Raw genomic sequence first — 18,360 nt, 5'->3', positions numbered from 1 at the left:
AGCGTTATTGACGTCACTGGCAATTTGAAAGCTTTGTGGTGTCAGGAAAGCATTCTCCCCCATTGAACAAACAACCTGCCAGACACTTGCAGGCTCTGTCCCTCCCTGTCATCTCCCTAGCAGAACACTGGCAGGTTCTGGCACACATTCTCTGCTTTGATCTCAAAGCACAAGAAGCTCAGCGCTGAGGGAGGGAGGCAGCCATCCCTAGGAGGTGGCAGACCTCCATTCACCACAGCCAGAGGGATGCTATGCAGTAGGTACTGATATGCTCTGCTCTGGGTTCACGGCACAGACCCATCAGCAAGCCCAGAGGTGAGAAATGAGAACAGGCTGCTGGGGGGCAGCAGCCCCATAGGTAAGCCCACACTGCCACTGGTTTCCATGCCCCATCTCTGCAAGGCATGTGCTGGCTCATGTCTGTGTTTGTCCAGGGCCTGGCATGGCAGAGCCCTGCTCCCACATCTGCAGCTCAGCTACGGGGCCAACACAACCATGTCTGCAGGAAGCACTGCCAGCAGGAGAGCTGGTGTTCCCCAGGGCTGCATGGGGCATTGCACCCAGCGAGGCTCGTCCTCTGCATGGGGACGGTGATGCAGCAGATGAAGTGGTTTTACCGCAAGGACACAGCAGCCTTTCAAAAAGTAGAGAATGCTTTCTCTGAGCTACTCAGTTACACGTTCCAAACTCCCAAACTACACAAATCTCCTGAGAAAATGCAAGTCAGTCAGAGAGAAATCTTGGAGCCACTTCAAACGTTTTGCCAATAATTCATGCAATGAGATTAAAAAAGCCATTTCTTCCTTTGCCAAGTACACAGAGACCAGAGTGTTCTCTATTGTGTAGGAACATCACAGCATGTAGCACTTGACAAGGAAAGGTCACCGGGGAGGGGCCACAGCTCCTTTTTTAAGAGGCTGCTACCGGTGTCCTTTGGAAAAACTGGTTTTACACTGTAGCAAAAGCCACAATTGCATGCCCGGCTAACTGGGCTGAAATACCTGCCCGGGGCTTCTTTCAAAGAGGCGCTGCTGGAGGGTTCTGTGCTCTCTATCCGACCGGGGACCAATCCCCCAACACTGTAAATCAGCAGACACCTACTGCATTGTCCTGTCTGAGCACTTTAGTGCTGCAGCGTGGGCAAAGGACCAGGAGCAGAATGGGCTGAGCAGCACCCTGGGTTCACAGGAGTCCCAAGGTCCCCAGCCTTCCAGGGAGACACAGCACAGAAATGACTCCTTATGCAATGGAGGGCAGAGATGAGGAACCACAACCAAATGATCCTAAATTCAGTGATGCTTCCCAAAACGCTGCTTCACACACACACTGATGGAGGGAGAGGAGGATCTTTCAGTATGTGGGTCACTCCCCTCATTCTGTGAGACAACAAAAAGCCAGTCACAGGGCTGGACTTTGTAGAATACAATCACATCACAGAATGGCTTGGGTTGGAGTGGATCTTAAAGATCAGCCATTTCCAGCCCCCCCTCCCCCCCCAGTCCCCCATGGGCAGGGCTGCCACCCACCAGATCAGGCTGCCCAGGGCCCCATCCAGCCCAGCCTCAAACACCTCCAGAGATGGGGCACCCACAGCTCTCTGCGCAGTCTATGCCAGCCATTCACCACTCTGAATAAAGAATTTCTTCTAATATCTAACCTAAATCTCCCCTCCTTTAGTTAAAAGCTGTTCCACCTTTCCCCTTTGTGCTATCAACAGACAGGACAGGCTTCTACAGAATGTAACACAATAAACCTCTCTGGAAACGTGTAGAAAAACTCTGAACATGGAGTTTGTTCAGCCTTACTACAATCATATGGGATGGGATAGCAGAGTTCAAAGTACTGTTGATAATCTACACCAGAAGATTTTAACCACCACTGTGGTTTATGTACAGCTCATGAGACGCCACAACAGAAACACAGATCCCAAATCCTCTCTCATTGTAATCAGAATGGAGCCATTTCATCATGACTGATTTCACTGTGTCATTACCAATTTACACCTTCCAAAGTGAGAGGTGACCCCAGCCCCTGGGGGTTAGAAATGCTGCGGGAGAGTGAGGAGCATAATGGGGGGCTCTGCAAACACCACTCGGAGCTGTCTGCAGAAACGCCACGACAACCTCAGACATATTGCATCCTTGTAGTGTCGCACAATAGCAGGACAAAGGCAGGGGTGTGAGAGGATCCGTGGAAATAAGAGTGCAGGAAATACCAGGCTGTCCAGCCAGTGCTCTGTCTGAGCCCATCACCAGCCTCCAACAGTGACTGTAATTCAGGGGAAAAAAAACAACTCCGCAAGAGGTAATTATCTAACAAGGTACAAGTAACAAGATTTTCATGCTGCTTCCTTTTGGTCAGCGGTAGCCTTCAGCTGGCTCCTACGCAGAGCAAAGCCCATCCCAGACTTGGCCATACCTTTACAATTCAGCATTTCCTCCTGATCCATCCGAAGCACCCATCTCATTTCCCATCTCTCTGAGATCACGGCCTCATCAAATCGTTGTGCTGAGGACTTTGGTGGCTAACAGCATGCTGGGCTGAAATAAAATAACAAAAAAAGCTGTTATTCTACCCGTGGTAAGTTGCTGCTAACTCAATTTCAGTGGCTGCTAACCACTGTTTTCTAGAGGCCCACAAAAAGCCACTTGTTTTGATACTGAGCAGACAGAAGGCATTCTGGTAGTGGGTTAAGGGTTTCTAGGAAATGGCAGCAGAGTTAGAAACCCTATGGCAAGAGCCATGTGCCTGGTGACGCAGGCTGATAGCATGCAAAGTCACGGAATTCTGGATGATGCTGTTTGTTTCATGGCTGTGGACATATTAAGCAATTGAATTTACTTTTAAATCTAATGAGCTGCACTGATATAGGGATGTCAGCAAAGTCCAGCAACAAGCCACTTCTTCACCTGAGCCAGTGCAGGTGACACAACTGCTGCTTAAACTGGTACCCAAGACCCCTACCCAGCAGCTCACACTATTTCATCTTGGGACATTATGGAAATACACAGTGGAAATAACCATGGTTAAACTGTAGGGGACAGCTAAGGTTCCTGGGAGACTTTTCATTGCAAATAAGAACTTCCACCTCTGTGGGGAACTTTCTTACCATGTACAGGGTTGGGAAAAGATATTACAGGACCATCCATAAAAACTGTAACCATGTTTTAGTGATATCCTCTTTCCTCACCACATAGCCAACAAAATTTTAATGTCCATGATGTTTACTCATCGCTGCTGGCTGGCAAATTCCAAAGATAAAACAACAATAGTCCCAATATAAAAGCACCAGCATTAGCCTGTGACAAGCTAGGAAATGCCAAAGGGAACAGACCTGGTTTAGAGACTATGAAGTGGACAGAGAATGAGAAAGCTCTGTGGAAATACCAAGTCTGCCATCTTTTGTATCAGTGGGTAAAAGCTTGGTAGCTGCAGCAGGGTATGGGATTTGCAGCGGGCAAACAGAAGGACTTGTAGAGCTCCTGAAAGGTGCCATTTATTATTCAACTGGAAACACGGTTAATGCCACTGGGACTTGGTCTTCCTCATAAATGAGAACAATTTTTACTTAAAGCAGTCAAATGACCACTAGGGCTGCTCCAGCCTGTGGGACTGCAGAGTACAGTTTTAAGCAGTTTTATTAACTTTATTTTAAATCACTTCCAGTGCTGATCCCCCTAAAGATCAAAGCTGCTCCATCATTTATACCTGGCAGGCAGTAAAACCCTTACGTAAATCTGTAAGTCCCTTGTTAAGTTTAACATTCATCACTTAACACCACTTAGCAGCCAACCAGGGGACAGTGCGCCTGCCAGGCCAGCTACCCCCATCAGCATCCCTGCAGTGAGGATCCAGTGCTGCTGAAGTGGAGGCAAATCTCTGTTCAGAATGTGCTCCAAAAGGCACAGATGGGGGATGGCCCTTGGAGAGTGCATCTTTGCCCCCCATTTCATCTGCACCCCAGTGGTAACTCTGTCTGAATTCCTTAAGTTACTAGGAAACCTCAGAGAGCCACAGAAAACATTCTGTGCCTAATGAGGCCTTCTTGGACCACAGTGTCATCAGACACTACCACGTCCCGCTAATGAGCTTCTCTCTGTGCAGCGCGGAGCGGCACTGAACTGAACTCTCCCCATAGGATGACGCGCCATGAACTGGCAGATTAAACTTTCCACTGGACCAGGGACAGTTGCAAGGCACTGGGATGGCATCCAACTTCAGCTAAGTGGAGTAGGGACTGAGAACATGAATTTATAACCAGCAGCCATCAATGAGGCGTAGGGAGCCATGTGCACAGCATGCACTTGGGGAAGGAGACTGGGGACTAGAGCAGAGCTGATTGCACCTAATGTAGGGCAGGCAGGACACAAAAAGGCCGTATGTATCCAGTAGAAAGCAATACAAGGGCAAGACCACCATATCTTAAAAGAAAAAAAAAAAAAGGCAGAACATGGATACATCCAATGAGCATTTGAAAGCAATGCTTCCTCTGCTTACCTGAAGAACCAAGGATGTTTGGAAGGAGATCCAGCAGCCATAGGCAGGGACCATAGTGGCAAGAGATGACAAGCCTGGAATGCAGAACATAATAGAGGAACCAATGAAAGATAAGGAAGAAGAGCCAAGGATGCTTAGATTTTGTAGCAGCAGGAACTAGTCAGGATAGCAAGAGAAACACTAGAAGACATAGATAGATACCATCCAGAAGGGAACTGCAGCTACCCAACAGAACAGTTCCAGTACCCCCTTGACTAGAACAAGTACAAAGTGTCAGCTGTGTGATGTGCCAAAGCACCTAATTGGGAAACACTTCTTAAAGTTTTCTCCTCTTTTTATTCTCCCCTCTCCTCCTCCTTCCTCCCTCCATCTCCCCCCTCCCCCCCTTCAGGCAGAGATATGTTTCTCTCAGCTGCTTCTGTGCCTGTGACTTTACTGCATGGGGGAAGTCAGTCCAGAAGGTCACCTCTTTCATCAAGTATTCTATTTGCATCCAAAATTGTATGTACATGAAAAATGTGGTCGTGTGTTGCACCTAGCTGCAGACGCAGATGAAATTCTGTGGAAAGCCTGATGCACACTAACCTTTGCAGATGGTGCAGCTATTGCTGAAAAATGGATTGCTTAATAAAGCATATCATCCGACATATTTGCTGCTTGGCTAGCCAAATAGAAGTTGTTTTTTGCACAAATTTCCTTGTCAAATTTGTCAATGTTCATGTCATTTTTGCTTTAGGTCACAGAGCAAGGTGCAAATTCTTGGCATCTTTACTAGTTGCAAGCCAATTTCGGCTATTTCTAACAATGAAGTGAATTTCTCTGAGGATAAGACACTCACTTTATGGGGAAGGAAGGAACACAGCAGGAAGTGGATCATTTTTTTCCTGGGATTTTGTTCATGCTTTCTCTTTTTTTTTTCCTCCTTCCTCCTGATGGATAACATTTACAAACCTTACTTAATTCACAGCAGAGAGAAAGAGGCCTTTAAGCCTGTTAAAAGATTTGTTTTGTTTGACTATTTGGTGCAAGATGCATGCAGAATTTTTGTGTTAGTGCACAGCAAATATATCTCTTCGTGCCAGACAACTTGCAGGAGAAGAAAAGAATACCATTCCCTTGTCATTCTCAGGCATGGAAGACAGGGGTTCTTCCCTTCCAAGTGACTGCTAGAAGAGCCTTCATTTTTATTAACCCCACAATCTCTTAGGCTCGAAGCCATACAATGCACCTGCTCTGTTTGGTTTTCTACCTGCTCTACGTCCTTCTGCTCTGCCTTCAGACACATCACATTCCTTGCTTAGATGCATCTTTTCAAGCCTATTCCCCTCTTCCTGGTTTTCAAACCATTTTGCTACATGATCCCTTCCCAGACACAACCATGGCAAGCACCTCTACTCAGAGGCAAATGGAAGGAACGCCATTGCCACGTCTGCTGCAATAAAACCCTCAGCTGTGGGAGGGCTTTAAAACTGCAGCATGCTCTTACTGCACAGCCGTGAAGAAATGGTGCCAGTGTGTGGCTGGCTCCCAGGCACTGGGGTGCTGCCCATCAGGAGGGTCGCAGAGAATGCTGAGTAGCTGACTAGTGCATGGAAAGGGCTGGAGCCCCATTCTGGTCCTTACTCTATCCCATTGCATGGCCAAGTCAAGTCACAGAACGAGGGCACTCTGGGGCTCTGTGGCAGCCCAGAGCCTCCTCCTGCAGCCGGGCACTGCAGTGCTGGCAGCGAGCACTTTGGGGTGCAGGGCTCCACAGCCAGCCAGCCATGGCAATACAACTTGTCCAGCCCTCCACAAGTAGGGCAGCAATTCAAGCATCAGGCACGTTATTTAGTTTGCATTTCCCCCACCTTAGTGGATACAATGTTTGCCATTTCCTAGGAACAGATGTGTTCCTCTCTGGCCTGTGTTATATTCTGGCAGCAACTACGTTTTCCTCTACGGAGGTTTCATTTCTCCCTGAGTTCCCACCTCAAAGTCCTTTACCAAGAACAACCTTTTTCAAAGATGCACCACTTGCCAAGTGCATCCTCCATCTGATCTGCTCCTCTAACAGGAGGCTTTTCTGCAAGACACGGGCACTTGACATACTCCCCATTTGTCTTCCTTCAGAAAGTATCTCCTTCTGCAAGGAGCATTTTGTTTACAGGGTTTATTTAGTTAGCAGGTGTATTCCCACTAGTAAGTTTTCCTCTGCACCATTTTTTTTTAAAGGTCTTGTTTGGTAGCCAGATAGCCGAGACTGCCTGTGATAAAGCCAGCACAAGTGATTAATAGCAAAGTCTCTGCCATTTTATTATTAATAGCAGTGTGTTGACTCAATTAAATCCAGCCTGCTTTTTTTGGCAGGCCTTCGCAATTATACATATCATTATGGGCTGCAGCCCAAATGCATCCTGGGAGTAGACCAGAACTCCACATTAACTTTTTCTGGCTCTCTGTTTCCAGGTTGGCCACTGAAACATGCCTGCTATAACCAATCCAGGCTGCTTCAGGGATGGGAGGATAGAGAGAAAACAACAAATGGCAGAGGTGTGGATCACACCTAGGTAGGGCACGCTCCCCCACAGCCATAAACAGCCTGGCAAGCACATCCTAGATCCACCCCTCCACGCTGAACCCCATAAACACAATGTAATCAGTCTGGACAGTACCTGTTACTGGCAGGGGTGATTTTCCAGCACGCTGAGGGGAGTGTCCAGTAAACCCTTCCAAAACAGACTTGCAAGCAGCTTGGCCTGGCTTGAAGAGGCACTGAGCTGACATTCAAGCATTTATCTTGAGATGAGTTCCAGCAACGTGTGTTTCATGGTGGAAAGACTCAATAAAGCTCAGGTACCCCAACTCAATGCACACCGATGCATCCTGTAGGCATATTTCACTGCTGGACCTCTCAAAACATCCCAGCCGGTCCTTTTTGGGAAACAAGGCAGTCATGGGGCTAAGGCCTAAGATTAGGACAGAGCCAAGCTTAGTCCTCAGCACTGGCATGGACTCCGTGTATCCTTGCAGATGAGACTTCTATCTATACAAAGTCCTGGGGCAACTGCTGTAGCCTCCCAACTCAAGTGATCCATGAGACATTCAGGTTGCTTGTTATTAGGGAGCACCAGAGTTGGATGCCATGAACAGCAAATGAAGAGACACACAGACAAGGGTAAGTTGCCCTACCTGAGCTTTGAAAGATTTTAGGGACCCTGAACTGAACCACTTCTGTTTTTCTCACAGTCTTTCATGACAACTCGTCCACAAGTTGCCCTGTTAATCATGGCAGAAAGCTCTTTTAAGACATGAAATTCATTAGGCTTGTATGTCCAGCACCTAGCATGGTAGAAACTTGATCTGAGTTTAGGCTTTGTCATCCCCCAGGTAATAAATTGGCCATGAAGTGCTGGAGGAACAATCAGGCCTTGGCCTCTTGCAAAAGCAGCATATGTTGCCCAGCAGTATTTGCCCATTGCTGTCCTTTGCAGACTGGGTGGGCTCCATCTCCCTGCAACCTGCTAACCAGAACTGGCAACTGAGGTTATTTCTCTAGCGTGCGAACAGTCTACAATTCATCTCACCCTGCCTGCTGGATTTTTCTTCCCAAACCCACTGCTCTTCACAGCTGCAGCTCTGGATTCTCCTTTCCCATGGAGCTGGAAAACATCCCACTTTTCTCTCCAGGTACCCAGGGTACCACCTCTCATCCTACAGCATTAAAGGACATCCCAGAAGCACAGCTGAAACCCTGCAAAAAATAGTAAATCTCATTTCCTACCTCCTCAAAGTGGGGTTCTTTGCAATTGAAGGCTCTTTTCAGCTTGTATTACTTCATCTTATAGAAACCCATCAAAGTCAGGAGGGCACTCTGTGCTTTCCATCTCAGCTTGGCCTATCTCCATCCATGTCATCCATCTGGTTTATGTTGCTGGCATCAGACAAACCACAGCTGTGGGGCTCTGGCTAAACCAGTGTGGAAAACTTTAAGTGCTTGGCCTATAATTTCCTCCCAGAGTCTACAGTGCCTCCGTGGAAATAATTTTGCTGCTGGAGGAGGCAGTGCTTTCCTCTGAGACTCCCCTTGGGCCTAGGATGAGCGACCGCCAGAGAGGAGGTGATCAGACATTGGCAAGGACTGTCCCTGTCACCTCACAACCAGTTAGTGGGGACTAAGCTGTAACTGCTTCACTGTTATCAGCTACAGCAGGGGCTTCCCTGCCTTCTGGTTGAGGCTGCGTTGTACCAATGACTCACAGAACATAACTAAACCATGTAAAATGTCATCCTGTGTTTGCCATTAATAAGGTTTCAATTAATGATACAGATTGCCAAGAACACCCTGAGCCTGGAACTCAGCTGTGCTGTCTAGCAGAGCCAATCAGGCAGCTCTCAGAGTTGAGCCACCACAAAGCAGTTCTGCTTTCCAGGAGAGATCTGTCCTTGATGCTATCAGGCAGGGGTGCAAAGGTTTTATTTTTAAACATCCCAGGACCTGACTCTACTTACTTGCTTGTATGAGTTATACACTGATGTCCACAGGGCTGGCCAGCTGTAAGTACAAGGACTGTGTAAAGGTGGTCCACAGTAAAAACTGAAATGAGTCCAAAATGGCGGTGATACCAGCTGACACCAGATACTCCATCACACACAGCCTCCTTTCAAAACTTGGTGTACACATGCAAACACTTCCCTGGTGGAAACACACAGGGGAACAATGGGTAAATTTAGACTTGCATCATCAAACATGTCAACCATTCTGAAGACAGATCTAAAGAGCATGGGGGCATGGCCTGGGCCATCTGTATGCTCTTCACACACCAAGGTAAAGACAAGCAATGCATTGCCACCTACCCCGCAGCCTCCATTCCCTTCACACAGCTCTCCTTATCTGGGAGCTCTCTCATGCAGACAAAGCCACTCGGTATGACCAAGGGCATCCTCTCCCTCGCGCACACACAGAGCAAGGAGTCTTCCCAATTTCTGCATCACCTCTGCAGCTCCCTCTCTGTGCTTGCAGTCACACACATCTCCTGCTGCCTGCACACACCTCTGTGTACAACACATCTTGGTGAGGCATGCAGACAGACTTGCTCATGCACACACCACCCCCAGGAGGAGCTCCAGGTACAAGAGGCAATCCTCCCAGCTCAGGCAGCCTGCTGGAAGGAATAATTAATTTCCTGATGAACATGAATATCACGCAAAGGCAGCCACCCGGATAGGATGGAACATTTCTAGCCAACATCCCTGCGATCCGGATATTTGGATTCACCCATCCCCAGCCTCTGCTCTCAGCAGTGCTGACTGCAGCAAATCTGAGCTTGCTGCACTGCCTGGGAAGCCCTCTCATACCTGCTGGCCTGGCCTGCAGCAGGCAGTCAGCTGCTGTGCACGGCCCTGTCCTCCCAACACCAGGGCGAGGCAACTTTCTTTCTGCCTTTCCTGAACCTACTGCTCCTACATAACATGACTTGGTCCCCACACCCACTGCTGTCCCCATTCCTGCAGCAAAGGAGAGAATTACACAAGCAGTGTCAGACTGCTCAAAGCTAACAGTCCTCCCCAGTGAAGAACTAAGATGTGGCAAGTCCCTGCTGCAAGAACACGCTCTCTAGGCTACAACTTGAACAAAATGCATCAGACCCAAATCTCTTCTCATCCTGCGTCAAGTCATTTTGCCCTCTTCCATCTTACAGAGAGGGGCTGAAATGCTCACAGACAGCAACTGCACACCCTAGACCCAAGGTACAGAGGACAAGTGGAAATTAAAGAAGGGCAGGGGATGCTGGGCAGAGCAATTTTCATGGACAGTAGTGCAAATTGTATCCAAAACCACAGGATTCCCACCATAACCCAGAAGGGCTCACTCCCACAACCCTCTGTCCCCCATTAAAGGAGTTTGACCACTGACCTTGCACCACCTTCAGTACCAAAATGACACAAGTACTGAGTGCCTGAATGCAAAAAAGGCTCATTGCATACCTCATGAAAGGGCAGGAACATATAAATAGGAACATATAAACAGGCCAAATAACTTGCAACAGAACCACAAACCCAGAGAACTTTGCCAAAGATGCATGGGGATAGTAGCGCAGAAATGGAAGGAAACCATCGTGCTCTCAGCAGAGCCAAAGTGAGCAGTGTGCAGCTGGTGTCACTTCAGAATCAAGAACTCTGGTCAAGAGCTAGACCAACACAACACTAGTTGTCTTGTGACAAATAGACTGCTTCTGCTGTAGCAAAAGCACGTGTGGCTGAAGACTCGCAGGGATGGCCATTTGCAAATTGCCCAAGACACACACAGTCTTGCCTACGTTCCTCATATGGTGCCACATACCATGTTGGCAGTCTCTGCTCACATTCCACCTCTTAAGTGCTTTCACCTCAGAGTTCACATTAGAGGGGAAAACAACTGACACAACTCTTTCCAGAAGTCCTGAGGCCAGGAATTTTGTTATACTCTCAGAGGGGAGTTTGCTGAGGGTTTTCTCAAGAGTTCAGGTCTGATTCAAACTTCAGTATCAAAAGCAGATTTCTACTGTGCCAGCTGAGTTCTGTCTATCAGCCTTCTGGATCTGAGCCTTTCTGGCAACTTTAACACTCCTTTGCACATATGAGAAATCTCTTAATCTTCCCTTTTTCCCTAAGAGAAGCCAGGAAAAGAGCTCAAAGGAAATACCTTACTGTAACACTGAGGCTTACAAGTAAAAGCAGAGTCATGGAATGAAAAGCTAAAGGTCCTTAGTCATGCTGAACTTGCTTTTTCAGCTACTGGGGCTGTTGCCCATCCACAAGAACTCAGTATATCACTATTTATATTTGCTAACAGCTTTCACAAAGAAAGGATTATTGTGTAAGTCATTGCCCCAGTCCAGAGTACATGGGGAAATTCCCACAGATACATACAATACAGAGGCAAACTAAGACATTCAAATTTCTGCCTAGTAAAAGACACATCGATCCTTTCAAAGGATGACATATCAATGTGATAAGGAATTAGTCAAAACATTGGATTAGATCTGGGTTCAAGCTTCAGCTCCCCTCTATCCACACTACCATGACTTCCCAGACCTATATGGATAGGCTGCAGTGGCTCCACCGAGCCCCTGGGGTTGGGAGACACAGGTGGAGTTTTCAAGATTACCAAAAGGCCTTAGGAACACACATTAGCAAGATGTGTGCTCCAAACTCCCTCCACTGCTTTGGAAGACATCCAGCCCCAGGAGTAAAATAACAGGCTAATAATAGGATATACAATGCTGCTAGGCTAACAAAGCTTTTTTTTCCTGACTCACATTTTTTTTTCTTTTGTTTTAGTGCGGAGAATTGATGTTGCATTCCTGCATCTTTCAGATATGCATATACACAGGCACACACGTTTTACATATAAGTAAAACACAGCTATACACAGACCTGGGCACGGCAGTCTGCTTGTATGTGTAAAGCATTGCTATTTACAAGCCGTTTCTATGGTTATAATATACATGGCTCTTATGAACTGCTTCATTAACCTGTCAATCAGATTGCTTTTTTCTTTCTCATTGACCCCTCTTCTGCGTTACTCCGTTTTGCAAGTGAAGCATGCATGTGTCAAGTGCGTTATTTCAGATCATATGGACACACGGACACATGTCCATCCAGGAATGAACACAGTTACATTGCTGCCTCCCCAGGAGCTTGGCTCTGGGCAGCCCCCCAGGCTCATACACGTGCAGCCATTTATTACCCAGCCCGGCTGGGGGGCACAAGGGGCAGGAGCGGCCCCCCAGCCCGGCTGCTTGCAGAAGGGGGGGGCTGCTGCAGGGCAGCGCCGTTTGGAAGTGCTGCTGATGGGCTAGGCCCCAATAAACCCCCCAAAAGTGCTGATGTGCCGAAAGCAGCTGACACTGATGGATCTGCTCTCATCTTGCCTTTCAGTCCCGATGCAAGAGAGAAGAGATAGAGAAAGAGAAACAAAGGCAGAGATTAACTCTTTTGTCACAGAGCTCTGCAGTTTTACAAGGCAAGATAAAGCTGCTGTCCAGGTTGTGTGCAGATGGGACCAGCTCAGCACAGTCTGACTCTATGGAATCCAATGAAGGGAAAAAACAACCAACGTTGTGCGATGATTTACTGACAGGGACAGAGCTGCCTAACAGAGCCTTATAGCTTTCCTCATGGCTGCAACCACAACCAGGGAGAACTGCATGGATGGTTTTCCCATGCATACAGGCAGGTATGAACCTGCAGCCTGTGTTTTGATGTCATGCAGCTACATAAGGAGTGCTCAGGATTCTTTCTTCCCTTGCTCTCCTGAAAGGATATGGCCACCTCTCAGATCTCCCTTCCACTACGTTCTCACACAGATGTAGCTGTGCTGCATTGAGCCTAAGCACATCAGTAGGCACCTGTATTAACAGCACTGGCAAACAAATAACGACAATATGAGTGATAATTATTAGTAAAGATGTTAAGCAGCATTCTTTTTCCTACAGAAAAAAATCATTTCAATCCTGTTCAATTGGATTTTCATTGATTTGGAGAGAGGAGGAGGGAGGCCTTTTCTAAGTCATCCTCAAAAAAAACACCAACCACTTTAAATCCATGTTGTGATTTTGATCCTTTTCTGTCTTCAACAGAAACTTCCAAATTGTGTCCTTTGATAAAAAGATTTCTTTCTTTTCTTTTTTTTTTTTTTCCTAAAAAAGAGATCCTGTGTCATCAAGAAGCCACCTTCCATTAGGAAGCACTGCCAAGCTCTAGCCTAGATTTTTCAAGTCCTGTTTGCTCTGCACTTCTGTTGCGTAGTTCCCATGTATTGCCAGAAGGTCTGGAGGAACCACTCAGAAGGAAGCACAGATCAGCATGGGTAAAGGGGCAGTGGCAGGTGCTGAGCAACAGGGACGTCTGCAGGTTGCTGTCAGGACAGGGACCTTGTGCAGCCCCACAAACACACAGCAAGAACCTGCCAGCCCTGCAATCCATCCATCACTGAGTGCATCAGCACAGAAAAGCACATTACACTGGGACATGGACACACTCTGAAACACAGCCGCGTCACTTCACTGAGAATTCCTGCTCTCACACACACTCTGCTGAGCATGCAGTCCTGCATGAAACACAAACAAGAGCTCCAGGCAACAAACAGAAAATAGAGGTTCATGGTGGCACTATTTTTTCCCCCTGAGAAATAAGGTTCTTCATTCTTAGAAGGCTTTATGCCACAACTTTTCAGTATTCCCTCCCTTGCCTCACCTTTTCTTTCAACAAATATATTCAACGTCCAAAACCCTCCCAGACCCTAACAGAGGCTTACAGAATACTGTTCATGTCTACAGAATGATTTAAAATAAAGTCTGATATGGCCAGTCTGTTCTAAAGGCTGGAAACAAGTTTGAAATTTCAAGATTTCCTACCACACACAAAGAGCAAAAATCATGTCACTGTGTCAAATGCAGACAGCCTTGGAAACAGGCCCACCAAGGAATTATTGATCATCCCTTCACACGTCCTCAATAAGATCCTTGTCTGAGCCCTATCCACTACTTGCAGACTGACACATGCTGAGGTGAAATGTGCTGCCTGCTCATGGCATCCAGCACCACAATGAGCCATTTGTGGGAGCTCTGTACAACTCCACACTCTCGGTGGCACACTTAGTTAGGGCTGAAATACACACACACACATATATACATATATATATACATACATACATATATATATATATATATATATACACACACACACATACACACACACTCTGAAGGGCTGGATGGAAAAAAAAACCACAACAATCTGTAGATTGTTGTACAGCTGGTTGGAGCTTGCCTTGCTCAGTAACTTTTGCAGTTACTTAGGAACAGCCCACGGTCCCTGTGGTCCTGTGGCCCCTGATACTGAGACTTGCTGCAGTAAAGCTTTTATAGGAAGGGCTGTCATAGGCTGCCTGAATGACAGAGGTTTTCAGCGCTAGGGTTAGCTAGTCCCTGGCTGTAAGCACCTCTGAATAAACCCATCGGCACTGACAGCCATGAGAGGTGCTCAAGCACGACACTTGAGCATAAGTCTGCCTATAAGCACCAGAAGAGCAGTGGTGGAAAGAGAATTCCTCCCATGCACCAGCTCTGGGGAAGCAGAGCCCTGAGCTCCTGCAGTGGGCCCCAGCCCAGCGCCCTCCCAGCCCCCAGCCCAGTGCTCCCCGCTTCCTGAGAGATCACAAGGGCCCATTTACCCCAAGATATGAAATTTGTGTTGTTTCTTTATGGTGCTTTAATGAAACCCTGTTTATTCTAGGCTTTTAATTCTTTCCATCTATTATGTTTAGACAACTCATTAACAATCATTTGTTATCATTAGACTTCAATTTTAAGCTCCTTCTCCCAGAGGAGGCAATGCTGTGCTTTTAAACATATTTGCATCATAAACAATTTTGGGGCCCTGCGTGCCATATATTACTCTGGCCTTTCCTCCCTCTTACCAGCCTTCTGCTTACCCACACCTGGAGGCACCAAAGGAGCCCTGCTGGGATTTGCTCTGGCCCAGGGCTGTGCCTGACCTGCCAGACCTGCAGAGGGCTGCACACCAGGATAGCAGACTGGTGCATTGATAGCAAGCTCTTGGAGCCCAGGTCATGTAGTGGTGAGCTGCTCTTTCCACTGGGATTAATGACTACATGCTGCAGCTGAATTAATTAGGGCCTGTTAAAGATATCGTGCTAGCCTGGGATAATGTGTGGGCCTCATTCTGCTCATTTATGGTTGTTCAGCTCCACTGAATTTAGTGAAGTCATTCCTGATTTGCAGCAGGGTCCCCTGCGTGCATGCTGGATAAGCACTACGTCACAGTCTGCATCCACTGACAGCTCCCAGAGGGCAAAAATCTGATCCCTGTTATGTCGTGTAAATCCAGATCAACATTCACTGATGCTGCAAGGCATCCCTTGGATATGGACTGGCAGTGTGGGCTGCATGAGGAAATGTGCTTTGGCACAAGAGAGGCCCTTTAAGTTGTGCTGAAAGTAGGAAAGGAGAAACAAGAAAGAGAAAGGGAACTGAGTTTTGCCTGGGCAACTAAAGAAGAAATAAAAAGGAAATCACTAACCTAAATTTTTTTGAGTGCGTCTTGATCTCCAAAAGCTTATTTCAGATTACACTGAAGAATGCCACATTCCCTCACACTGGTGAGCAATCTGAGGACACATCATTTTGAAAGAAGCTTATATCTTATTAATGACATAGCTAGATCATCTGTCAGTGCCAAGCCTTTTGCTGGTGTAACAGGATTGTTGTTGCTGCCCTGATGTGCTGGGATTTTGCTTTCTAAAGCTCAACTGGTAATGCTACTAGGACAGGGATGCACACTTCAGGGCTCCCCTACATTCTTCACTAGCAGCACAAAAGAAAACTGCTGCACAAAGGCCTAAGTTCTGCACAGCTCCAAGCCAGTGCTCACCATCTTGGTGGCCATTCACAGTCCTGTCACCTGCTGAAAGACCCTGCACCACCAAGTGCAAAGAAGGCATTGCACTCAGCTCCCTTCTTTAAGGCCTGGAATGTGCTTTGGCAGGAGCTGAGAACTGTCAGCTAGAAGCAGATGTAGCTGGAAGTGCCCAGGGCTCTGGTTTCAAGAAAGATGCTACAGATGATGCTTGCAAGCAAGGCTCCATCCTGCATGCTAAGTACATTCCTGTAATTTTCTATCCTTCCTGTTGTTATTCTGATCCAATTAAAGTCACTGTGGTTAAGTGAAAAGTCACGATTGGCTAATTGGATTTGGGAAGGCAGAACACCCATCAGGGGCCAGGTTTAATTTAGTTTTTCTTAAAATTTCTAAAGTCACTGGCAGGATAGAAGGGGCAAACTCCATCCTCGGATAGTTCCAGCTCAGAGAAAAGAGATTAGTCAGTTGCTGAGCAAGCTCCCTGCTGCCTGGTGTCCATGGAGCTTTCCAATTCCAATGGCTGAGTCAGAGTCCTCCTATTTTGGAATGTGCCTCTCACAGTGTGCTCCTGCATGGCTCTCCCACATGCCCTGAGTCTCTTGCTCTCAGTTTGGTATTGCACCATTCACCATCTTTCCTTCTTTCTCTAAATATCAGCACAGTTCCCTTCCCAAAAACACTTTCTCCCATGTTTTTGAGAGGGGTACTTCTGTGCAACTTATGCACATGGTTGGACCTGCATGAAACATTACAGCACATGAAACACTTCCTCAAACACTGAACAGCCAATTCCAGCCAAGCACCATAGCTCCAGATCAAATGGATCTCCCTAATCATTCAGTGACACAAATAAGATAAAAGTGCAATTTCCACAAATACATGGCAGAGACCAGAAGCCTATCTGTGAAAGTTCCATTACAAGGCACTCAGAAACAGTATGCCATTTCAGCTAAAAACAGAAGGTTCACTTAAAGTCATTAAAATATTCTATATCATCATATATTGAGTACCTTCTGCATTCCTAGCTTCTAATACATTCCCAGGATGTTTACTCTGATTTCCTACACACCTTGGACATACAGACACTGAAAAGGTAATGAACTAGAAGGACAGCTGACACTCATCTGCTCACCTGATTCTAAGAGCTGGGATCTTCAGAAACTCATTAGTTTTCAAGAAACCTGCAACAGAAGTAGGAGTTAATAACACTGCCACCCAAATATAATATAAGCCATTTGCGTAAGTCACTACTAAGCAAGAAATGTATCTTAATGATATTAACAAAAGCAAACAGTGGTTTGGATAGAATTTAGATTCACAGTGTTATAATTATTTTTTTAAATAAGGCTTGAACCTTTAAAAAAATAATAAATCTCAAGTATCACAGACCTTATGCCTCAAATACAAGGCTTTTGAGATCACTGAGCACATCATGGTATCTACATGTTAATAGCAATATATATCTGCAGTATCAAATGCTAGAAGAAGGATTATTTGAACAATAGTCTGGACTTGCTTCTGCTCCTGTTGAAACTGAAGGGATGAAGAGGATCAGCAAAGAAATGGAGCCCTTCTTACCTATCTGTTGCCTTTTTTTTTCCCTTCCTATTCTGGGGAGTTGAAACCAAGTCCACCCAGCAAATATTTGGCCACAGCAGTCCAAGGCAGCAGAGGTGCTCTGTGGGGTTGGCTTTCTGATGAAGAAGGCCAGGAAGAGAGAACAAGGATACTCATATCAGAATAGAGTGTCCAAGTGACTTTATCTTGCTCCCAGAAGCAGGACTTGGTTTAGGAAACCACATACAAAATGAGAGAATGATGTCAAAATTTGAGCACAGAATGGCCCAAGCAAAGGGGGAGAATGCCTGGATGTAGGCAAGGTGAGCAAACATTTTGTTTTCAACAATAAGTTAATTTGTTAACAAAGCAGCAGTTACTCGAGAAACAGGTACACCTCCCTCAAACTGCTCAGCCTTTTGGCTTTTTTCCTCAATGAAATCAGTATTTTTACAGTGTTTGACACCTGCAGTGGAAATATGTTCCCTGCCCCAATATTCCTAAACCCTGCAAGGATTTTTTCAAGGCTCATTTCAGCCAAGTCTGATTTTTGCAAGCCTAGCCCTTCCACCCAAGGATGCTGCTGTCAAAAAAAACTTTAACATTATCTACGCTTCTATGCTAAAGTCTAACACATGCTTCTCTGTGGCCTTGGCGGTGTTGGACCACAAGCCAGAGATTGCCAGGATCCAGGTTCCCATCCCCTCCTGATCTTGGCATTGACTGCCTTGCAGAATCTGGCCCCTGAGGCCTCGCAGTTGGCTCTTGGAAAGGAAAAGGGCCCCTCCTTAAAATCACAGTCCGTGCAAGTTTGTGTCTTCCATGAAAATTAACATGCTGGACAGCAGATGGGACAAACACATGCTAGAGGCCAGATCCTCATATTGGTTACATCAGCATCAT

General features: G+C 46.6%; 1 long non-coding RNA gene across 3 annotated transcripts in view; it reads right to left on the bottom strand.

The window, feature by feature from the left end:
* LOC107315902 overlaps window positions 1-18,360 on the bottom strand; it is a 73,917-nt gene that overhangs the window by 38,105 nt on the left and 17,452 nt on the right. The window contains exons 5-8 of one of the 3 annotated variants that reach the window (XR_004307766.1): window positions 8,989-9,172; window positions 7,152-8,230; window positions 4,498-4,571; window positions 2,419-2,540 (exon numbers count right to left, since the gene is read on the bottom strand). This is a non-coding gene — a long non-coding RNA (uncharacterized LOC107315902). The remainder of the gene's footprint in view (window positions 1-2,418; window positions 2,541-4,497; window positions 4,572-7,151; window positions 8,231-8,988; window positions 9,173-18,360) is intronic. The other 2 variants (XR_004307767.1, XR_004307768.1) reach the window with 2 other exon arrangements.

The sequence above is a fragment of the Coturnix japonica genome, chromosome 6 (genome assembly GCF_001577835.2).
Source record: "Coturnix japonica isolate 7356 chromosome 6, Coturnix japonica 2.1, whole genome shotgun sequence".
Classification (NCBI taxonomy): Eukaryota; Metazoa; Chordata; class Aves; order Galliformes; family Phasianidae; genus Coturnix; species Coturnix japonica.
The sequence above is the reverse complement of the archived record's forward strand: the minus strand, read 5'-3'. Positions and strand labels throughout refer to the sequence as shown.